The sequence below is a fragment of the Sarcophilus harrisii genome, chromosome 1, assembly GCF_902635505.1.
Source record: "Sarcophilus harrisii chromosome 1, mSarHar1.11, whole genome shotgun sequence".
Classification (NCBI taxonomy): domain Eukaryota; kingdom Metazoa; phylum Chordata; class Mammalia; order Dasyuromorphia; family Dasyuridae; genus Sarcophilus; species Sarcophilus harrisii.
In genome coordinates this window covers 586670813-586691532 of record NC_045426.1, presented here as the reverse complement: position 1 = coordinate 586691532, position 20720 = coordinate 586670813, and the positions used below count along the sequence as shown (strand labels likewise).

Below are 20720 nucleotides of genomic sequence, written 5' to 3'. Positions count from 1 at the left end.
TATCACTGTAGCTTATTGCTTAGGACTTGCAAAATCATTTCAAGGATTCAGGTTCAGAAACCCAGAATAGGTATATGGAAATAATAATACCTTAACACCTTGATCCCAGATTTTTTCTGTAAAGGTATTGAAAACATCTGGGGTTTGATTAACCAAGCCATGGAACTTGGTTAGGTTAAGGAACTGCATACTCAGATTGTTGAAATCACTTGTTGGCTGAGTATAACACAATCACCAAGAGTTCCAAGAATGCTCTAATGTATAGTTAACAGGCCATGATGGACAAATCAGGAAAGGGAGCTTAATCAACTTGAGCAATTTTTAATGCATTTCCTGTTGAATGTTCTTCTGCTATTACTAAGTAAATATAATTTTATTATTAATTGTTGAATGAATTATCATTGTGTCATTTCAATCTAATATCAGGTAAGATTCAGCCCATGATAAAGTATCTATCCTTAGTCAAGTCTTAATTACGTACAATACTGCTAAAAGGTCAAGAATACCAAAAAAGACTCTCAAACCAACCTATTACACTCTCCCATGTGGTCCTTTGGACCTCTAAAATCTACCTAGATTATAGATCCTCTATAGGATCATAGAGAATTGGATTACATTCTCTGAATCCATCATTGTCCTGAATTGTTCTTTTGGAAGAAGTTCTAGAACAAATGATACTAAATCAGACGATACAGAAAAGCAATTTGCTTAAAAGTGGTTAATGACTGATGTTTTTTTGCAAAGAGCTTCTGGAAATTCCAAAAACAAAATATATCAAGCATTTCCTATTCTAGGTCATGAGGGAGAGGAGGAATAAAGATTACATATATTTACCAACCAAGGTAGATACAAGAATTGCATTACCATAACCATAAATTGCTGTCTATATAAAGGCAGACAAACAATTGAATAAAAATATTCATTGCTCATGAATAGGATGAGTCAACATAATAAGGCATAACAACTCTACATAAATAATTTTATTTATTCAATGCAATACCAATCAAACTATCAAAGAAATACTTTAAGGAATTAGAAAAAATGACTGACAAAGCAAAAAAGATCAAGAATCACAAGGGAAATAATCAAAAGAAGTGGTACTGTGGGGTCTAGCTCTCAAATTATATTGCAAAGTCATGATTTTCAAAATGAATTTGAGACTGCTTTAAAATTTGAGTGATCAATCAATGGTGTAAGATTATCTACATAACAGACAGAAAAAATCTAGTACCTTACTATTCAATAAACCGAAAACTACTAGGATAAGCACTCATTATTTGGCAAATATTGCTGGGGAAAGTGTATGTCAGTATGAAAGAAATAAGATTTAGATCAATATGTCACATCCAGTACAAGATAAGCTGAAAATGTCATATAGATATAAAAGGTCACATCCTAAACAAATTGAAGAAAAATGGCAAAAGTTATCTATAAGATATATGAGAAAAATTCACAATCAAATAAGAGATAGAGGACTACAGAAAATAAAATAGATAATTTTGATGATATAAAATTTTAAAAGTTTTTGCATAAACAAATCTAATAAAGCTAAGATTTAAAGAGCAACAATTTTTTTTAATCTTTGAAACAAGTTTCTCTGAAAAAGGTCTAATTTTCAAGTTATATAGAGAACAGTTTCAAATTTATAAAAATAAAATCTATCCCCAATTAATAAATAGTCTGAGGATATCAGCAGACAGAAACCTAGGAAATCTAAAGTAATGTGAAAAAAAAGTTTCAAATCATTAATTAAAGCAACACAAAACCAAGCCAATCCAAGGTTCTACTTCACACATATCAGAACTGGTAAAAATGACAAAAAGATAAAATATTAGTGTGATTATGAAAAACAGGCATATTGATGCACTGTTGGCAGACTTTATGAATAGCTTCAACCCTTCTGGAAAGCAATTTGAAATTATATACAAAAAGGTACTAAAACATACATACACTTTAGCCCACCTGTACCACTTCTAGGTCTATAGCCAATAGTGATTTTTAAAAAATAGAAAGAAACTCTATATATGCACAAATTCCTGTAGCAACTCTTTTTCTTTCTTTCTTTTTTTTTTCATAGTGATAAAAATAAATGGAAGTGAAAGGGATACCATCAATTGAGGAATGGCTGAATAGGTTGTGGCATATGAATGTGATGGAATAGTGTTGCGCTAAAAACAATGAGGAAAATTAATTTCAAGAGACATGGAATAACTTACAAGAATTTATGCTGAATGAAGTAAGCAGAAACAAAATAATGATTTATACCTGGACATTAAAATTACAAAAATTAACATTTTAAAATACTTTTATGAACTCACAAAAAATGAAATGAGCAGAACTAGGCAAATACTTTATACTTCATTGTAAAGTCTCACAACTTTTAAAGGTGTAAAAATCATAATAATAACAATGGCCATCCACAATTACATACAATCCATATCTTGACAAAGAGATGACAGTTTTAAGATACAACATGAAGCCTATGTATTTTTATATACAGTCAATGACAGAATTTCTTTTGTGTCACTATACATATTTTTTACAACAAATTTCTTATTCTTTTTTTTAATAATGGACTGGGAATTAGGAAAGAAAATAGACTTGGTTTCTTTTTAAATTAGGTTGGGATAGATACTACAGATGTAGAACATTCCAGGTGTTTTTCTGTGGGGTTACCATATTGCTTAATTCTCTTATTTTGTTGCCAGATATCACTCAGGGAATGGTAATATTATTATGTTAATATGTATGTATATCAGCATAAATAATACCAGAGCAAAACACATCAAAAATATTTTTTTTGAAGATAGAATAATTTTTGCCTTCAAGAAGATGTAGTTTAATAAAGGATTAATACACCAACACAGCGAACTGTAATATAGATTGTTACATATATAAAGTAGAGTTACAAAATAAGTGCCACATGCTTCATGGAGTAAGAGGCATTTGTCATTTTTTGTAAACAACAACAAATCTTTATAATAATCACCTTGATAAATATCAACAAACATGACCATTTTTTATATAAAGGAAAAAAAGGATAACATATAAAACTGTAAGCTGTTCTTCATACAACTTCGGGTTTTACTGTTGTTGACAATGTGGTATATTCCAAATTTAAAATGGCAGTTCAAATATTGCCCTGTTTGTCTGGACTCCTTTGTACACTTTCTTATGGTATCTTCTGTTGATTTTTAAATGATTCATTAACAAGTACTTTTTTCTTCCTTTTTTAGTATCAATATCAATACTTGCCCAATTTTGCGTCCCCTGGCCAAAATAAAAACCTTCTTTACATAAACATGTATAGTCACATAAAACAAATCTATATATTGGACACATCTGAAAATGTATGTATCATGATGCATCCCATAAAACATCATCTTTATGTGAATAAGTAAGAAACATGATTCTTCATGTCTTCTGGAATTTTGAATAGCCAATGCTTTGATAGGCAATGGTGGGGAGAGAGAGAGAGAGAGAGAGAGAGAGAGAGAGAGAGAGAGAGAGAGAGAGAAAGAGGAGAAGAACAAGAAGAACAAGGAGAAAGAGGAGGAGGAGGAGGAAGAAGAGGAAGAGAAGGGAGAAGGAGGAAGGGAAGGGGAAAGGAAAAAGGGAAGGGGGAAGGGAAGGGAAAGGGAGGAAAAAGGAAAAAGTCATCATCTTTCAGAACTATCTGGAGTACTGAGAAATAAAGACATTTTCCTAGAGTCATAAGAGACAATTAGTAATTTGTGAATTAAGCCAATTTCCTTCCTACTCTACTTTTATCCAATTGGAGAATGCAAGAAGCATATATTATAAAAAAAGAAAGAAATTAACAATCAGTATAAACCACCTGTTGTGTATTTAGCACAGAAATAGGAAACATGAGGTTATTAAATAAGAGACATTCTGATATCCTGTGGGCAATATGATTTTGTATATATAATCATGATTTTAGAGATGAGATCTTAGATGATTCCAAATTCTTCCTTTGAAAAATGAGAAAACTGAGGGGCAGAGAGATTACCAGATTTACTGAGGATCATTTATCTATTAAGTATCTGAGGCATATTTGAATACAAATCTTTGGGGTTCCAAATTTAGCGACTTTTCCATTACACTAAATTTCCTCCTAATATAATATTCTATATTGATATATGTAAGTTTTATAGGGTTGGAGGAAACTAATAAGCAGACCTTTATCAATTGATAAGGAGGTAGGGTTTTCTGTGGTCCATTTGAAATTATTAATTGTTGGGAACAGGTTGAAAAACAACTATAGGACTGTCATATTCTTCCTTTTTTCTATCTATTTATTGACTTGAGAAAATCGAAGTACTTGAGTTTAAAAGTAACAAATCCCATCTTCCTAGCAATTACAACATGGAATTGTTGAGAAAAGTGTCAGCTATGAAGGAAAAATTCAACTATTAAATTCACAACTCACTTGCCTTTTAATCCTCTTGGAAAATGCATCATAGTGAGGAAGGGATTTTTCTCTTGTTCCTTCCTCCTCCACCTTTGGCAATGGTGTCTCCCATAAAAGTCAGATAGCCATGTCCAGTGGTACAAAGTTGAAGATTCCAGAACTGAGAGCTGATTGGTACTTATCAGATGGCAGGCCCTAGAGCTATGACTTTTGGTAATCTTAGATTGTAGACTCCAAGAGCATATAGCAATCCCTTAATCCAAGACATCAGCTAAACCAAAAGCTTATATCAGTGGCGGTCATTGCCAAACAGTGAAGCACATTTATCAGAACAATATTGGATCAGGTTCAGTAAAGCAGCATTTGGCAAAAACTAGTGAATTAGCAACCAGCAGAGACTATGAGGAAAGGCTTATAGGACAAAACCAAAAACATCAATGATCCTCCATCTCAGTAGCATTAGAGGAATGGGCTACCATTCTTTGCATTTAACTTAGCCATCTTTGTTCTCTATATATGTCATTACACTTGTGAATTTCTTGTGTTATTGCATTCCCAAATGATGTGGAAACGATGTGTATTTGCAGGAGAGTACAGGATTCTGAGACGTTTTATCGTTACTATTGTTGCTATGCCATTTCAGTAAATGTCTTTGCTTTGAACTAATTGTGTTCTATAGCTGAATGAAATTAGTGTAAACATACCAGTTTAGGAACTTGAGCTATAGTTTTAGTAGTACAAATCCAAAAAGTCCCTTGAACTCTGATTTTCAACCCCTGGAGGAACTAAACTTTATATTTTTTACATAATTATGTGCACATGTGTACAGCTATATAATTTTATGTATGTATAACAATCCCTATATAAATGTATCTATATTTATACATATATGTATGTATACATTATTCTAGAACTTTAATTCCATTAATGTAAAGAATTCCAAACATGGAAACTCCCTCTACCAATGGAAATCAACAGTTTTTCATAATTTATACTTTTAGAACTATTTAGAAATAGTTTTAGTGTCTAAGGCACTGAGAAGTCCTGGAATTACTCATGGTTACAAGACCTACATAGCAGAGATGGTACTTGAATTCAAATCTTCTTAAAAACTGGCCTTATACCTACCACCTTATGCTGCTGTTGTCTTTCAATAAGAAAGAAGCCATGAAGAAAGAAACTTTTCTAAGAAGAACCCATATTGTAGCAAAACATGGCCACAATTGCTTCATGCCTTAAATTCTGAGATGACAAAAAGTAAAAGAGCTTTTGGAATTCATTGGAATTCAAACTGATTTTAAAAAATTTCCTGGAGAGGGTGGGTTTAAAACTTCATTTTGAAACATTTGATGGACATTATTGGCAGAAGGAACTAGAACATGTCAAATGAGAGGAATGGCTCATGGAGAACCTTCATTAAGAAAAAGCAAATGCCGTGTGGCACCTGAGAATACCTAAAAGAGTAAGTTAAGAATGATTAGAGTGAATGATTATGGAGGAAAGTAATGATGAATCAAAGAATAAGGATGATAAAATATAATAGTATCAATTGTCTTGAAGGAATAAGTTGAAGAGTTTGTATTTTATATAATAAGCAATCAGAAGTAAAGAAAATTTAGCATTGTTTTCTGTCACCAACATAGTTTTCTTTTCTTGGATTTTAAGTTCTATGAGGATAGAGATCTTGCCTTTCTCTCTGTCTCTCTCTCTGAGTCTCTCTCTCTCTCTCTCTCTCGCTCTCGCTCTCTCCTATTAAGCTCTATTGATTAATCTAATACTTCTCAATTGAGATTTTTGAAAGAATTCACCTTCTCAATTGTTGGTCTCCTGCTTCAACACAGAGGACTGCAGCAATCAGAGATTCATTTGTATGATTTTTCTGACACCAGATGGTTCCACAGTATGAAACAGAGAGTGATTTTTAGAAGTTATAAGAAACTTTTTCTATAAACAATTCCTCAAATCATCAACATTAATACCCAAAAAGTCCCATCCTCCCTCTCCCCTCTCTGCTTATATATATTATATATATGTATATATATATATATATATTCCATTTTTACTATGCCTTAGAATAAAAAAAGAACTAGTTTAACTTTGCATAGCAAGTACTTAGGCCTTCTTCTCACCTCCTTCCTTCCTTCCTTCTTTTCTTCCTTTCTTCTATTTTCTCTTCCTTCCTCCCTCCTTCTCTTTCTTCTCCCTTTTTCCACCTCTCAGAATAAATAATATATTCTCAAGGTTATAAAGAAGGGAAAACTGGGAGAGGCACAATCCTCCATGGACTTCTCCCCAAAGTAGTTACTAATAAAGGTTGTTTAGAGGCTAGAATATTGAGAATAATATCACAGAATTGCCTCAAGGAGCTAATTATGAAAAATGAGGATGTTTGCTTTTCTCTTGAATAAATGGGGAGTGTGAGACCCCTACTGCTTCTTCCAGGTGTCAAAAGGAGAGAGCACATCAAAATTTATTGTTTACATATTTGTACTTGGAAGTGGTAACTGGACTCTTCTGAAGTTGGAGAAAAAAATAAACTGAGGAGAAGAAAGTCATTTTCTGATTCTGTACCAAGGTCTGTGAGGTTATACAGGGAGAGAAGATCTACTGCCAGATGAGGAGAACCCTAAAAGCTTTTTCTCTAGGTGGAAGACTGTGCCCAAGGACATAGAAAAATTTTGGCTTAACAAAGAAGGGTTCTTGGGCATAACTGACTAAAAAAAATAACTTTGTGGCTGAGGAAGAAAAAGCCAAACATGGACTGCTCTATCGAAAGCAGCGGGAAAGAGCAAAAGGAGCCAAGAAAAACCGTCTGGCGAGTCTGCTGGGAGCAATGAGAATGCCAGGGGCCATGACAGAGCAATGCTGGCCCAGAATGGAACTTGTGCAAGATTGTGGGCTGGAGGAAGTGTCTTAGGACTCTGGAGGCTCCTGAGCATGGCATTTTCCAGATGGGAACATATGAGCTGAAAATTTGAGAAAAGATTACCTTGGCCCTATCTGTCACAAGAGTATTTTTACAAAAGGTAGTGATTCAGCACCATGGATAAAGCACTGAGCCTAGAGTTAGGATGACCTGAATTCAAATATGACTTCAGATACTCAGTAATTGTAGGATCCTGGACAAGTCATCTTAACCACAGTTGCCTGATCTGTAAAATGAGCTAGAAAAGAATGTTATATTGCCTCAGTTTCCTAATTAGTAAAATGAGCTAGAGAAGAAAGTAGCAAACCACTCCAGTATTTTTAGCAAAAAAACTCTAAATAGGATCATAAAGAGTCAGACACAACTGAAATGACAACAAAAAACAATAAATAATTCTTTCATTAAATAGCTGCTGTTAGTGGAAGCAGTGGTATGGTGGAAAGCATGCCAGACCTGGAGTAAGGAGGGACCTAAGTTTGAATCGTGCCTTTGGCACAATTATAATATGGGTCCATGGGCAAATTATTTAACTTTTCTAAGACTTAGTTTTCTCATCTGAACAACTGGAGAATATAAATAATATTTATATGTATCTCAGTGAACTGTTGTATAAATTGAGATTTATGTTTGTAAATCTTAAAATGTTAAATAAGCATCACCTATTATCATTTCCATTGATTTAATTGGGATCACTCCTAAGAAAACAGACCTTATAAGGGAATTTAAATGTAGTTTTGCCACATCGATGTTTATTTAGTTCATTCCTTTGTCCCCTTTCTCTCTCCCTCCCTCTCTCCCTCTCCTCCTTCTTCCATTCTTCCTCCCTTCCTTACTTTCTTATTTCTCTTCTTCCTTACCCCTTTCCCTCATTCCTTTCTTTCTTTCTTCCCTTCTTTCCCTCCTTTCTTACACTTTAAATTTTTTTATATAAAATAAATGTATTATAGATTTGTCACTTTTTCCCTAGAGACTAGAAGCCAAGAAAATTGCTTTAAAATTATAGATGCAGGAGAGGATTCTTGGGAAGATGACAGAGTAGGTCAGAAAACTTTTGGCTCACCAAATTCCTCCAAAAACAGAGCATATCCTCAGAAGGAATGTAGTATAGTAGAAATAAACAAATCAGGGTAAAGCAATTGTTCTTCTGAACAACCTAAGAAGACCCTGAAAAAGACCAGACCTCCTGAGACAGAGGTTCTACTGGATTGAAGTGCAAAAACCTCTTGGCCAACTCCACAGAATCAACAAATAAACCCTGGGGACAGCTGGGGTGAGGAAGAAGCATCAGTTTTAGTAACTTTCATCTCAACAATTGTGTGGGTGTCTGACTGCTGAATAGGAGAATATTGAAGGACTTTTCACTGTCAAGGGATGCTAAGCACAGCTGTGCTGATCGGGCAGTTTCAGATTGGACTGGGACTCTACTGCAGGGAGAGGGGGATGGAAGAATCTAATATATAACTGATAAGTGCAATAATGTGGGCAAGGATCTTGCTAGATGTAGGCACTTGCTGGTAAACAGAGTCCCCAATTTCAATTCCAGGGAACAGAGACAACTTTAGACTGCAGCCACCAGAGGGTGAAAGACTAAGATCATTTGGGGGCAGTGTAAGGGGCAGGGGTGGTGGTGGCCTCTAGCTTTGGCATAGGAGTAGAGAGAAGAGCCCAAGGTTGAGTGCCAGGATAACATCAGAAAATAAATTGAGTCTTGAGTCTAATCCTCATAACCTCAGGATTAGAACTTAATCACACTAATGAGTGCTAAAAACAAAATCTGGGGGGGGGGGGAATGAACAAGCAAAGGAGAAAGAGCCCAAACATAGATAGCTTTCATTGGGATAAGGAAGATCTGAGTTCATATTCAGAGGAAGATTATGGTGCTATTAAAAGTCATTTATTTTTCACTGAGACACATCAGTTGGTCCCAGGTCTAAAAAGATTTCTCAAAAGAATAAAAAGAGGATTTTAAAAATCAAATAAAAGAGATAAAGGGGGGAAAATAGGGGAAAAAAAGAAATCCAAGAAAATAAAAAAAAAGTTATAAAAAGAATATAAACCAACTTGAAATAAGAACCAAAAACTTAAAGAAGAAAATGATTCCTTAAAAACTAGAATTGGGCAAAGGGAAGTTGATGATGCTGGAAGACAAAAAGAAATAATAAAAATAAAATCAAAAGAATGAAAAAATAGAATACTTCTATTCTAAATTCTATTCTATTTTATTCACTAAAAATAGTGAAACATCTCATCAGACAAACAATTGATCTACATAATAGATCTAACAGAAGGCTGCCCAAAAATTAAGATTAAAAATAATCTTGACACAATGTTATAAGAAATTATCAAAGAAAATTGCCCTACAATTCTAGAATAAGAATGTTAATCAGAAATAGAAAAAAAAATTGATAATCACCACCTGAAAGAGATAGTAGAAAGAAAAGCTATAAGAATTTCATAGTCAAGTTTCAAAGCTCTTAGATTAAGAAGAAAACATCAGAAGCAACAGGAAACATGTAAATATCATGGAGCTACAATAAGGATACACAAGGCCTAGTGGCCACTATATTGACTACTTGACTATATTGACTTGATAGCAATGTAGCAGGTAGAAATAAAGCAGAAGACTGAGGAGGAATAGGAATAGGGTGAGAAAGATAGGAAGGAAAAATATGAAAGAGTAAAATATACAACAAGTAATTGTAACTTAGAATGTGAATGAAATGAATTTACCCTCAAAATGGAAACTGATAGCAGATTAAAAATTTGAACTCAACAATATATTGCTTTTAGGAAATGCTAGATACACACAAAAGTAAAATAACGGTCAGGGGTAGAATTTATTACAATAAAAAGCAAGGGTAATAATTATAATTTCAGACAAAGCTAAAGCTAAACAAATTTAATCAAAAGAGGAAAAAATAGGGAAACTACACTGTTAGCCATATTATTCAATATTATTTTATATTATTTAAAATAACTAGACAGTATAAAATACCAAAGAATATACCTGCCAAAATAGACCGAGGAATTTCCTTTTTTATTATAGAGTGATCATTTATGTTTATTTGCCAATATCCTGTTGAAATATATATATATATACATAAAATACTTTTCATACAAATAAGATCTAAATAATTGAAGTAATATTTATTGTTCATGAATAAAGCCAATATAATAAAAATACAGTTTTATCTAACTTATTTTTGTAATGTCATTAAAATTAAATTATGCCCCCCCAAAAAAAAATTTAACTGAGTTAGAACAAAGTACAATTAGAAGAACAGAAGTTCAAGAATTTCAAAGCAACCAGGAGAAAAATATGTAAAGGAAGAAGAGTCAGTAGTATCAGGAGTAACCATATTACAAGATGAAAGCATTGTTAAAATATAAAATGAACAATTTTGATTATTTTAAATTAATATTTTGTATCAATAAAAACTAATCAGCCAAGAATAGAAGGAGTGCAAAAAATGGGAGACAGCTTTCATGGGAAGTCTCTCAGATAGATTGTGATTAGGTTGGAATATTTCTGTGGTCTAGGAAATGATGAACTGGTTGATATAGAAAAGCAAAGGAAGACCTGGGAACATGAAAAAAGAGGCTATCCATCTTCAGAGAAATAGATGACAAGGGGAGCTATGTGTATGAGTGTATATATGTATATGTTTATAGATATCATATATGTATATGTATAGATGTAGGAATATGTTTTGTGTATATAACTATCATTTACATAGTGCTTGAAGGTTTGCAAACTATTTTGCATACATTATTTTATTTTTATCCTCACAACATCTCTAATTATGTACTCCTGTTAATCACATTTTACAGGTGAGAAAACTGAGGCAGAGAGATTCTGTGATGTATCTAGTGTCATATGTAATAAGATAGTAAGTTTCTGAGGCAAGATTTGAACTCAAATGTTTCTGATTTAAAGATCAGAGCTCTCTCTATACACACATATCTTTACTCCTCCAAAATTTATCCCAGATCTTTCAAATTTGATGAACTTAGAACACATCTATCAACCAGAATGTACAATGCACAGAGTACAATATAAAGTCAATACCCCAAAATACAATCTAATTTAGTGATTTTCCTCCAGGAACAAGACCGTCTCTTGGCCTCAAGTACCTAGGTAACATAGGGTCTATGATTATACTCCTTTACATTCTTCTTCTTTACATGTTGCATATCTGCACTAGAATATAATCTCCTTAATTTTTGTCTTTGTCTTTCTCATAATGGTGCCTCATACCTCAAATAATCAACTAGATCTGTGATTTCATTAATGTGGTTGTTCCTGTAATGTAGATTGTACCTCGCTATACCTGTGCCCATCTGGTGCCAATATTGTCTATGCCATCCCATAAGCTCACCACTTGAAGATCCACCCAAGATCCTGATGGCCTTTCTCACTTTATCATATACTAATGGAGCACACATCATTTTCTCTTCCTTATTCTTATGATCAGCTCTTTTTCAATCATTTGTTGCCTTTATAATGGTTCTTCAAAATTTCATATTTATTTCATGTTGCAATCTATTCAAACACCCCATACACATGAGCTTCTCTTGGATCCACTGAGTGAGATTGCTTTTAATTTATAAGTTAACAAAGAATTCTATGACTCATAAGTTATATAAGACCACTAAAATGCAATTCAATTAAATTCCAGAGAAAACACTGAAAGAGTATTATCCCAATGAGGAAACTGAGGCAGATAAAAGTTAAATTACTTACTCAAAGACATGTGGCTGGCAAGTATCTAAGACAATATTTCAGTGCAGATCTTCCTAAATTCAGTTGTAGCACTCTGTTTATTTTACTAAATAAATGCCTGTTCACTTGCCTGTTATTTTCTTATTGATTTATGTTGATTTTTAGGATCTGAAAATTATTACTTAAACTACCCCCTGAAGCACACACATACAAAATTTATTTTCGAATGTTTTTGAGTCTGTTAATGAATTTGTAATTCATTAATCTGCCTAGCAATAAGTCCTGCTGTTTCTTTTTCAGATTTTCCCCAAGTCTGAATAATTAGCTAGCTATCTAATTAAGGGGGAGTCTCCCAGTCTCAGAACTACTGCTTGAGTTAATTGTTGGAAGCAAATCTCTGAGTTTACTAGTATCAAAAAGCTCCCTTATATATTTTTTTGCAAAGCTCAGTCATGATTTTTTAGCTTCTTTCTGTAGAGAACTAAGATAATTTTGAACTGAAGGTACTTAAGTTTTTTAATTTGCTTGGGATAAAAAGTCATCCATAGACTAGAGCAATGAACTAATGATGCCTCATCTTAACCAAAGCTGTATTTAAACATGCTTTGACATTAGATGGATGGGCTTTCTCATCTTGTTCACAGTTTTCCACAAATCCTTCATATTGCTTCCAATGTGAGACCCTGGAGACCTTTATATATTATGTAGGAAGCAATGAAATGAGAGTTTTCAAAGTCTGAAAACCTTAGACTTTTGAAGCTGCTACCATCTCTGTGCTGATGTCTCTGACATTAGTTATACTCACCAGAAGGCCAGACATTTTTTTTTAAAGACAACTTTCCTCCTATTACTTGCCTGCACAACAACCCACAATAGCTCTATATTGCTCACCACAGCAAGTATAAATTCCCATTTCTGACTTTGGAGGATTTCCATGATTTGGTCAGTCCTCTAACCTTTCAATCTTGTAGTCTACTACTTCTTGATGTGTACTCTCTGACGTATACAACAAGAAATCTTAATCTGGGGTCAATGAATTTTTAAACACACATACATATAATGTGTGAGTGTATTTGTATATTATGTGTGTGTCTACACACACATAACATTATTATTTTCTTTTTTTAATAGTATTTTATTTTTCCAAATACATAGTTTTCAACATTCATTTTTGTAAGACTGTGTTTTAAATTTTTCTCCCTATATTTCTTTATTTCCCCCCTCCCTTAGACAGCAAGCAATCTGATATAGGTTAAATATATTTTAATATTTGTCATGTTGAGCAAGAAAAATCAGACTAAAAAGGGAAAAAAATTCATGAGAAACAAACAAAAAGGTGAAAATACTGTGCTTCAATCCATATTTAGTCTTGATAGTTTTTTCTCTGGACACACACATAACATTATTTCATCTTAACTGGTTTCCTTTATAATCCTATGTATTTTGTGCATTTAAAAACATTTTTCTTCAAGGGGTTTATATGTTTCTTTAGCCTGTAGAAGATGTCAATGGGACACACACAGATTAAGATCTCATGAGGTTTAATACTAATTTCATTATCTCCCATAAATGTCATACACATTCTTGTCTCCATACCTTTATATACAGTCTTCCATTTCCCTGGAATATCCTCTCAGCCTGATCAACTCCTTTAAAGGCCTGATCAAATTTCATTATAAAATCATCTGCAACTATTTCAACCCCCCAGTGATTCAACTAGAAAATATCTATTGTATCCATTTTGTGTGTAACCTTCTCCTAAATAAATCTACCTTTTACCAGAGAATGGCCATTGTTAATTCTTCACATGACGGAATCCCAACATTTGGTGATTACTATCATCTAGTGTCTAAATCAGTCACATCTTTCTTGAAGAATCACAGACAAACGACAACAATAAATAAGTAATGCTGAATAATGTTTATAGAGTGAGTTGTCTCCTCATGGTTGCTTGAATTGAAAATGGACATTCTTTAGCAGTTACCTCTTCCAGGTTTTCTGCTGTTGATAGACTGTGAAGCCCATTAATTAGCATTTCAAACTACCCCCCCACTCCCCGAAGTTGAATTTTAGACTGAAAGCTTTTAACTCTTCACACCAAGAGTGTGGCTGGCTCAGACTCAGCTGCCTCCAGCTATCTGGACAAAGACATCCAGTCTGATCACTGAAGTTGAACAAACGGGGGAATTTCAAAGTCATGAGCCTAATGCTTTATGGCTAGAATTCACCTATGTGAGAATTGGGTTAGTCTCTTCAGAGACCTTAAGGATTGAACAAGGAAATAGAAAAACTCTACTAATAACTAACCTACTAATAATTAGTTATTAATAATGGAAAATAATTTCAGCACACTTTAATCTTAGTATTGACTGGGACTGATTGGATGAAGCATTTCTCAGTATTGAGTCACATGATCCCTGTTCCCAGAGCTGGAACCCTGGGGAGGTTATATGCTCTCTGGAGGAATGAACTTTGATTTTTGGAAGGATGAACTTTGAACCCTGGGATACAGGAAATTGCAGGAAGTGACATGACCTGTGGGAGGCAGCCAACATTGGTGACCATTGGTCAAGGACGGTTACGTCCTTTTAGTCTATCTAATGAGAAGGCTCAGGTCTTTTGCTTTTAAAATCTGGACAAGCTTGAAGCTGGCCAGGGTCCAGGAGCACATGGTGGGAGTTGGGATGGCTCCCAGGTGTGTCTGGGCCTCTCCCTGCAGGGATTAAATAAATGCTTTCTCTTAGAACCTGATGATGTCTCTGATTAGTTAATTGGGAAAGGGGGATCTTTCATCCATCCCATCCCACTCAGTATTAATATTTAAATCTAGAAAATAATCAACAACAAAAATTAATCTAGCATAGATTTCTGAGGGTTAAACGTTCACACTAAATATTTAACTTTTTTTTTCAAGCCAATCAGAGCTGGTTGAGCATACCTATGGTTTTACAACTTTTCCATTATGTTTTCTAAGGTTTTACTTAGTTATTGAATTATCATTATCTTCTTCATATAAAGATTTTTCTTGCATTTTTCACTTCATAGTATTTTAAAAATTATGCTGAGAGACTTTTTGCTCATTTATTTCTTTATCTTTCAGTTTTTTTTTAATATAATTTACCTTATGATAATTTCTTTCCATTCTTCTGCTTTAGTTGTTGTTCCTTTGAGTTTATTTGGCACATTTCTTGTAGTTTTGAAGTGATGAAGATTTCCTGGGCTAATTCACAACTTTTTTATCCTGCCATACTGTAATGCCAGAGAAACTGAGGCAAGATAGAGATTAGAGAGGTTTTTAATATTTTATTTGGATTTCTTTGAGGGAAAGATTTTCTGGGGCCAAAAAATCTATTTTGGTCCCAGAGCTGATGTCTCAATGTATTTAGCATTGAATGTGAGATTCCAGTGAATTATGTATGTTTCCACAGATCAGGGAGAAAGGGGTGGAGTCTGAACACTGGTAAATGGTGGGAATTTCCAAGGACAGACCATCAATCTGGTTCTAACGGAGTGGGGGTAAGGGCCATAAATTCTTGATAACTTAGGAGAACTTAGGAACCAGGAAGTCTGAATTCCCCTTTATCTGGAGATTATACATTTGCAATTTATAACCTTAGAGTGGCCAGTCCTAAGTTATATCAGTCTTAATGGTCAGGAGGGGGACAGGGTTGCAACCAGGGGGATTGAGGCAGAACAGTTTAAGGAATTGAGGCAGAACAGTTCAGGGAAATTGAGACAGGATAATTTAGGAAAACTGAGGCAGGACAATTAGGGAAATTGAGGCAGGACAATAAAAGGGAACAATACAACCAGAAATCTCTATAGAATTTTAAAGAGAGCTAATTATAACATATATGGCAAATCAATCTGATTTATAAAACACAGAATAAACAAAACAATAATAAATTTAAAACTGTGGAACTGTGATGCTTTAAAATTTGTGCTATGTTGATTTTGAAAACCAAACAGAGGCAGCAGAACTAGTTTCCATTTAAGGAAATATTAAATCCCTCTACTTAATTTAAATTTAGTTATTCATCTTAATGGATTAAATTGGATCTAGATACTCCATATATTTGGACATGGGCAATATGACCATTTGTGCATTTAAGTGTATAGCTCTGCAAATGGACACTGACATTTAGTCAACTGAGCAGAATATTTATTGATTCGTTAACTTCTGGGCTCATGTAAATGGATTATTTAGATTTATTTATTTGTTTATAAACTACATCAATCTGAATGTCTATATAATATTTAGCATATTATATAGGTAATTACATTTTGTCAATATAGGGGTTTAGGAATCAGAGTATAGGCAGATATGATTCATCTTCTTTTGATGTTTTTAACTTTACCTCAAATAACTAAAAAATAATGTTTATTTAACTATAACATCCTCACTAGTTCCCGCCAGTCTTTTTTCTCCCCCAGATCTCTCAAGCAGGAAGGAGTATGTAGATTCTTATTTGAGAATTTTTGCTTCTAAAGGACAGGGTTTGAAATTTGAAGGTATTTTTAGCAGCTCTTTGATTGTCCCCCATTTGTCCCCATGCCATAGAAGTAATACATGGAGTTACACTGAAAATGATATGACTACCACTTTTTCTTGGGATTACCAAGAGAAAAAGAGAAAGAAGGAATGCTGAGAATCTAATGAACATTCAAAGAAAGCAAAGAAAAATGATTAGCCTAAGGGCCAAATTCTATCATAAGCAGCATCACCCTGAAAAGATTCAGATGAAAAACACTATCAAGATGCATAAAAATAGGAACACCCAGCAAAAGAATGATGAAAAATTTCCCCATAGAACAGCATCTGCATATTTGTTAGACAGAGAGGTACAACTCTAGCTACATAGTCCTTTCCAACACAATTAAGCAAAAATGAAAAGAAAAGCTAATAATTGGGAAGGGCTCTTGCCAAAAGTTTGTGCCCAGAGAGAAAAAGAAGTGTTAAAATTATTCATATAGACAAGAAAAAGGAGAAGGTTTGGAAGAAAATGGTTGCTAAAATTTGCTTTGTTACTTGAAAACCACTGAAATATGAAAGATTTATTAGGCTAGCGTGTTTATATTTTAAGAAGGTTCATATAACTTATTCAGAATGTAAAGCCACTTTTTACCTTCTCACACTTGGTGTGAAGAATTTCTCATTTCCACTATATATAACTTTGAACTATATGTAACTATATATAACTTACTGAAGAAATTGTCATTGAAGTGAATAAGAATGGTTGGCCTTGAGAAGGAAGCAAAGTTATGAGAAAATATACACACATTAGCAATAGCTGGAAAATGATGGATACATAAAAGCTATTTTGCATTTGATTAACTGAAGTTCTATATTCTTGACAATTATTAAAGACTCTATATCAAGAAAATCATAATAACTGCTACATTGAAAATCTGCATTGAACATAACCATGCTATAAAATCTGATTATAATGAGGCGTACTTAAATAAATTCTATTTTTATGCTTCATATTGCTTTTTAAAAGATTCAGTTCTATACATTGGTTGTTTTGATTTGAGATTAACTTGGAAAGGAGAAGAGACAATATTTTCTATTCCTCTGAGACTCCCCCCTCCATTTTGAAGTAGTAATAAAAAAGCTTCAAAAATCAGGTAAAGAATTCCCTTTATGACATAAAGATGGTTTGGGAGAGCAAAAGCAGAAAAAAGAAAACTATTGGCCAGTTTCTTTAATGAACATCAATATAAAAATATAAATAAAATGATATCAAGGAGATTTTAGCCATATATCACAAAGATGATATATTATGACTAGGTGGGATTTATACCAAAAATACCTGCAGGACTTGTTCAGTGTTAGGAAAACTATCAGCATAATTAACCATATCAGTAACAAAAATGTGAAAAATCATATGATTATATGATATGCAAAATTATATCTATTCCACTAAGAAAAAGTAAGATGCAACCTTCATTCCTGTTACAAAGAGTAGAAAGGATAAAAATAAAGAGAGTCTTTCATAAAATGGGAAATAGTGCAAGAATTATCTGTAATGGGGATAAAATGGAAACTTTTTCAATAATATAAGAGGTGAAGCAAGAATATCCATTATCACTTATATTCAATATAGTATTAGATAAATTAGCTATAGCAATAAGAAAAGGAAAAGAAACTGGGGGAATAAAAATAGACAATGAGGATATAAAACTATTATTCTTTGCAGATGATACTTTGGAATACTCAGAGAACCCTACAGAATCAATTAAAAACTAGTTGAAACAATTAAGGATTTCAGCAAAATTGAAGAATATAAAATAAATCCACACAAATGATCAACATTTCTACATACTATCAACAAAACCCAGCAGGAAGAGGTAGAAAGGGAAATCCCATTTGAAATAACTGCAGCAACATAAAATACCTGGGAATCAACCTTCTCAAGACAAATCTAGGGGCTATTTTAAACTATTACAAAACCGTCTTCACACAAATACAGATCTAAGCAATTAGCTTAGCAAGAAATATTAATTTCTTATGAGGAAGCTAAGCCAATATAATAAAAACAGCAATTCTACCTAAGTTAATTTACTTTCTTAATATCATACCAAATTACCAAAGAATTATTTCATAGAGCTAGAAAAATAATAACAAAATTTATCTGGATGAACAAAAGAACATTATTATCATTATTATTGCAATGAAAAGAAATGTCAAGCAAGGTAATTTAATTGCACCAGATTTCAAACTATATTACAAAGTGGTAATTATGAAAACAATTGGGTAACTGGCTCAGAAAGAGAATGATTTAGGTACACATTACACAGTAGTAACTGACCATAGTAATCTAAGGTTTGATAAACCCAAATATCCAAGTTTGGGGTGGGGTAAGAACTCACCTTAGACATAAAATTTCTGGAAAAACTGGAAAGCAGATTGGCAGAAATCAGGCATAGACCAACATTCACACCATATATCAAGATAAGGTCAACATTTATAAACAATGGGAGAGAAAGGATGACATAACAGGTAAATTAGAAGAGCATGGGAAAAAATGTACCTATCAGATCTATAAATAAGGAAAGAATTTATAACCAAAAAAGATATAGAAAGAACAACAGGAAATAAATAGAGAATTTTGTTTGTGTATAATTTTAAAAGTTTAGCATGAAAAAAACTAATATAGCCCCAAATAGAAGAAAACAGGCAACCGAGAAAACATTTTACAACAAATTTCTCTTATAAAGGCCTTTTCTCAATTATATAGGAAACTGAGCCAAATTTCTAAAACTACAAGCCATTACCCAATTGATAAATGATTAAAGGATATGAACTGGCAATTTTCAAAAGAAGAAATAAAAGCTATCAATAATCACATAAAAATGCTCCACATCACCATTGATTAAACAAATACAAATTAAAACCACTCTGAGATAGTATTTCACATCTGATTAAACAAATGCAAATTAAAACCACTCTGAGATAGTATTTCACATCTATCAGATGGACTAATATGATGAAAAAGGAAAATTATCGATGCTGAAAGAATTGTACAAAAATTGGTTTGTTATAGTTCCAAAGGTCTTGTGATAGAGAGAGCCATCTGCACCTAAAGAGAGGACTGTGTGTGGATCACAATACAGTATTTTCATCTTTTTTTGTTGTTTGCTTGCATTTTGTTTTCCTTCTCATTTTATTCCTTTTTGATCTGATTTTTCTTGTGTACCACAATAATTGTGGAAATATGTACAGAAGAATTGTACATGTTTAATATATTGAATTGCTTGCCATCATGGGGAGGGGATGGGTAGAAGGGAAGGGAAAAAAATTGGAGCATAGAGTTTTACAGGGTTGAATGTTGAGAATTATCTATGCATGTTTTTTGAAAATAAATAGCTTTAATAAAAAAAGGCATATTAATACCATGTTGACTGAGTTGCAAACTGGTCCAACCATTCTGAAGAATAATTTGGAACTGTGTCAATGGGCAAGATTTTATAGCTTGCATATTCTTTGATCTAGCAATGCTAGTAGTAGGTCTTTATCCCAAAGAGATTAAATAAAAGTGAAAAAAAAAACCTGTTTTTAACAAAAATATTTATACCAGTTCTTTTTGTTGAGGCAAAGGATTGGAAACTGAAGAGATACCCACATCAACTGGGAAATGACTAAACAAATTGTGGTATCAGATTGTAATGAAATATTATTGTGCTATAAGAAATGGTGAGCAGGATGATTTCAGAAAAAAAATGTAGGAAGATTTATATGAACTCATGCAAACTGAAATGAGCAGAACTAGAACATTGTACATTGTACAATATGGTAAGGATGGTAAGCTATGAAATATTTATCTGTTCTGATCAAGACACTGACCTAAGATAATTCCAAAAGACCCATGATGAAAAATATTATCTACCTCCAGAAAGAGAACTTTTGCATGATTTCAAACTTATAATGGGGATTTCATAATCCTTGTTTTCTCAAGGAGAAAGGGACAATCAATTGTTTTAAAAAATGAACACTAAATTTTTTAATTAATTAAATATAATTTGAATATAACAAAATAAGCAAAAATATTTTTAAAAGAAAATAGAGAGAGCCAATGGTACTTCTTAAGAGTCAGAGGAAAAAAATTAAGCTAGATATTAAAATAGAAGATAGAATGATGATATTATTTCTAAAT

General features: G+C 33.0%; 1 pseudogene; it reads left to right on the top strand.

Moving 5' to 3' along the window:
• The first annotated feature begins 16615 nt into the window (after window positions 1–16615).
• Window positions 16616–17402, top strand: LOC111719121 (annotated as a pseudogene).
• Window positions 17403–20720: the final 3318 nt, after the last annotated feature.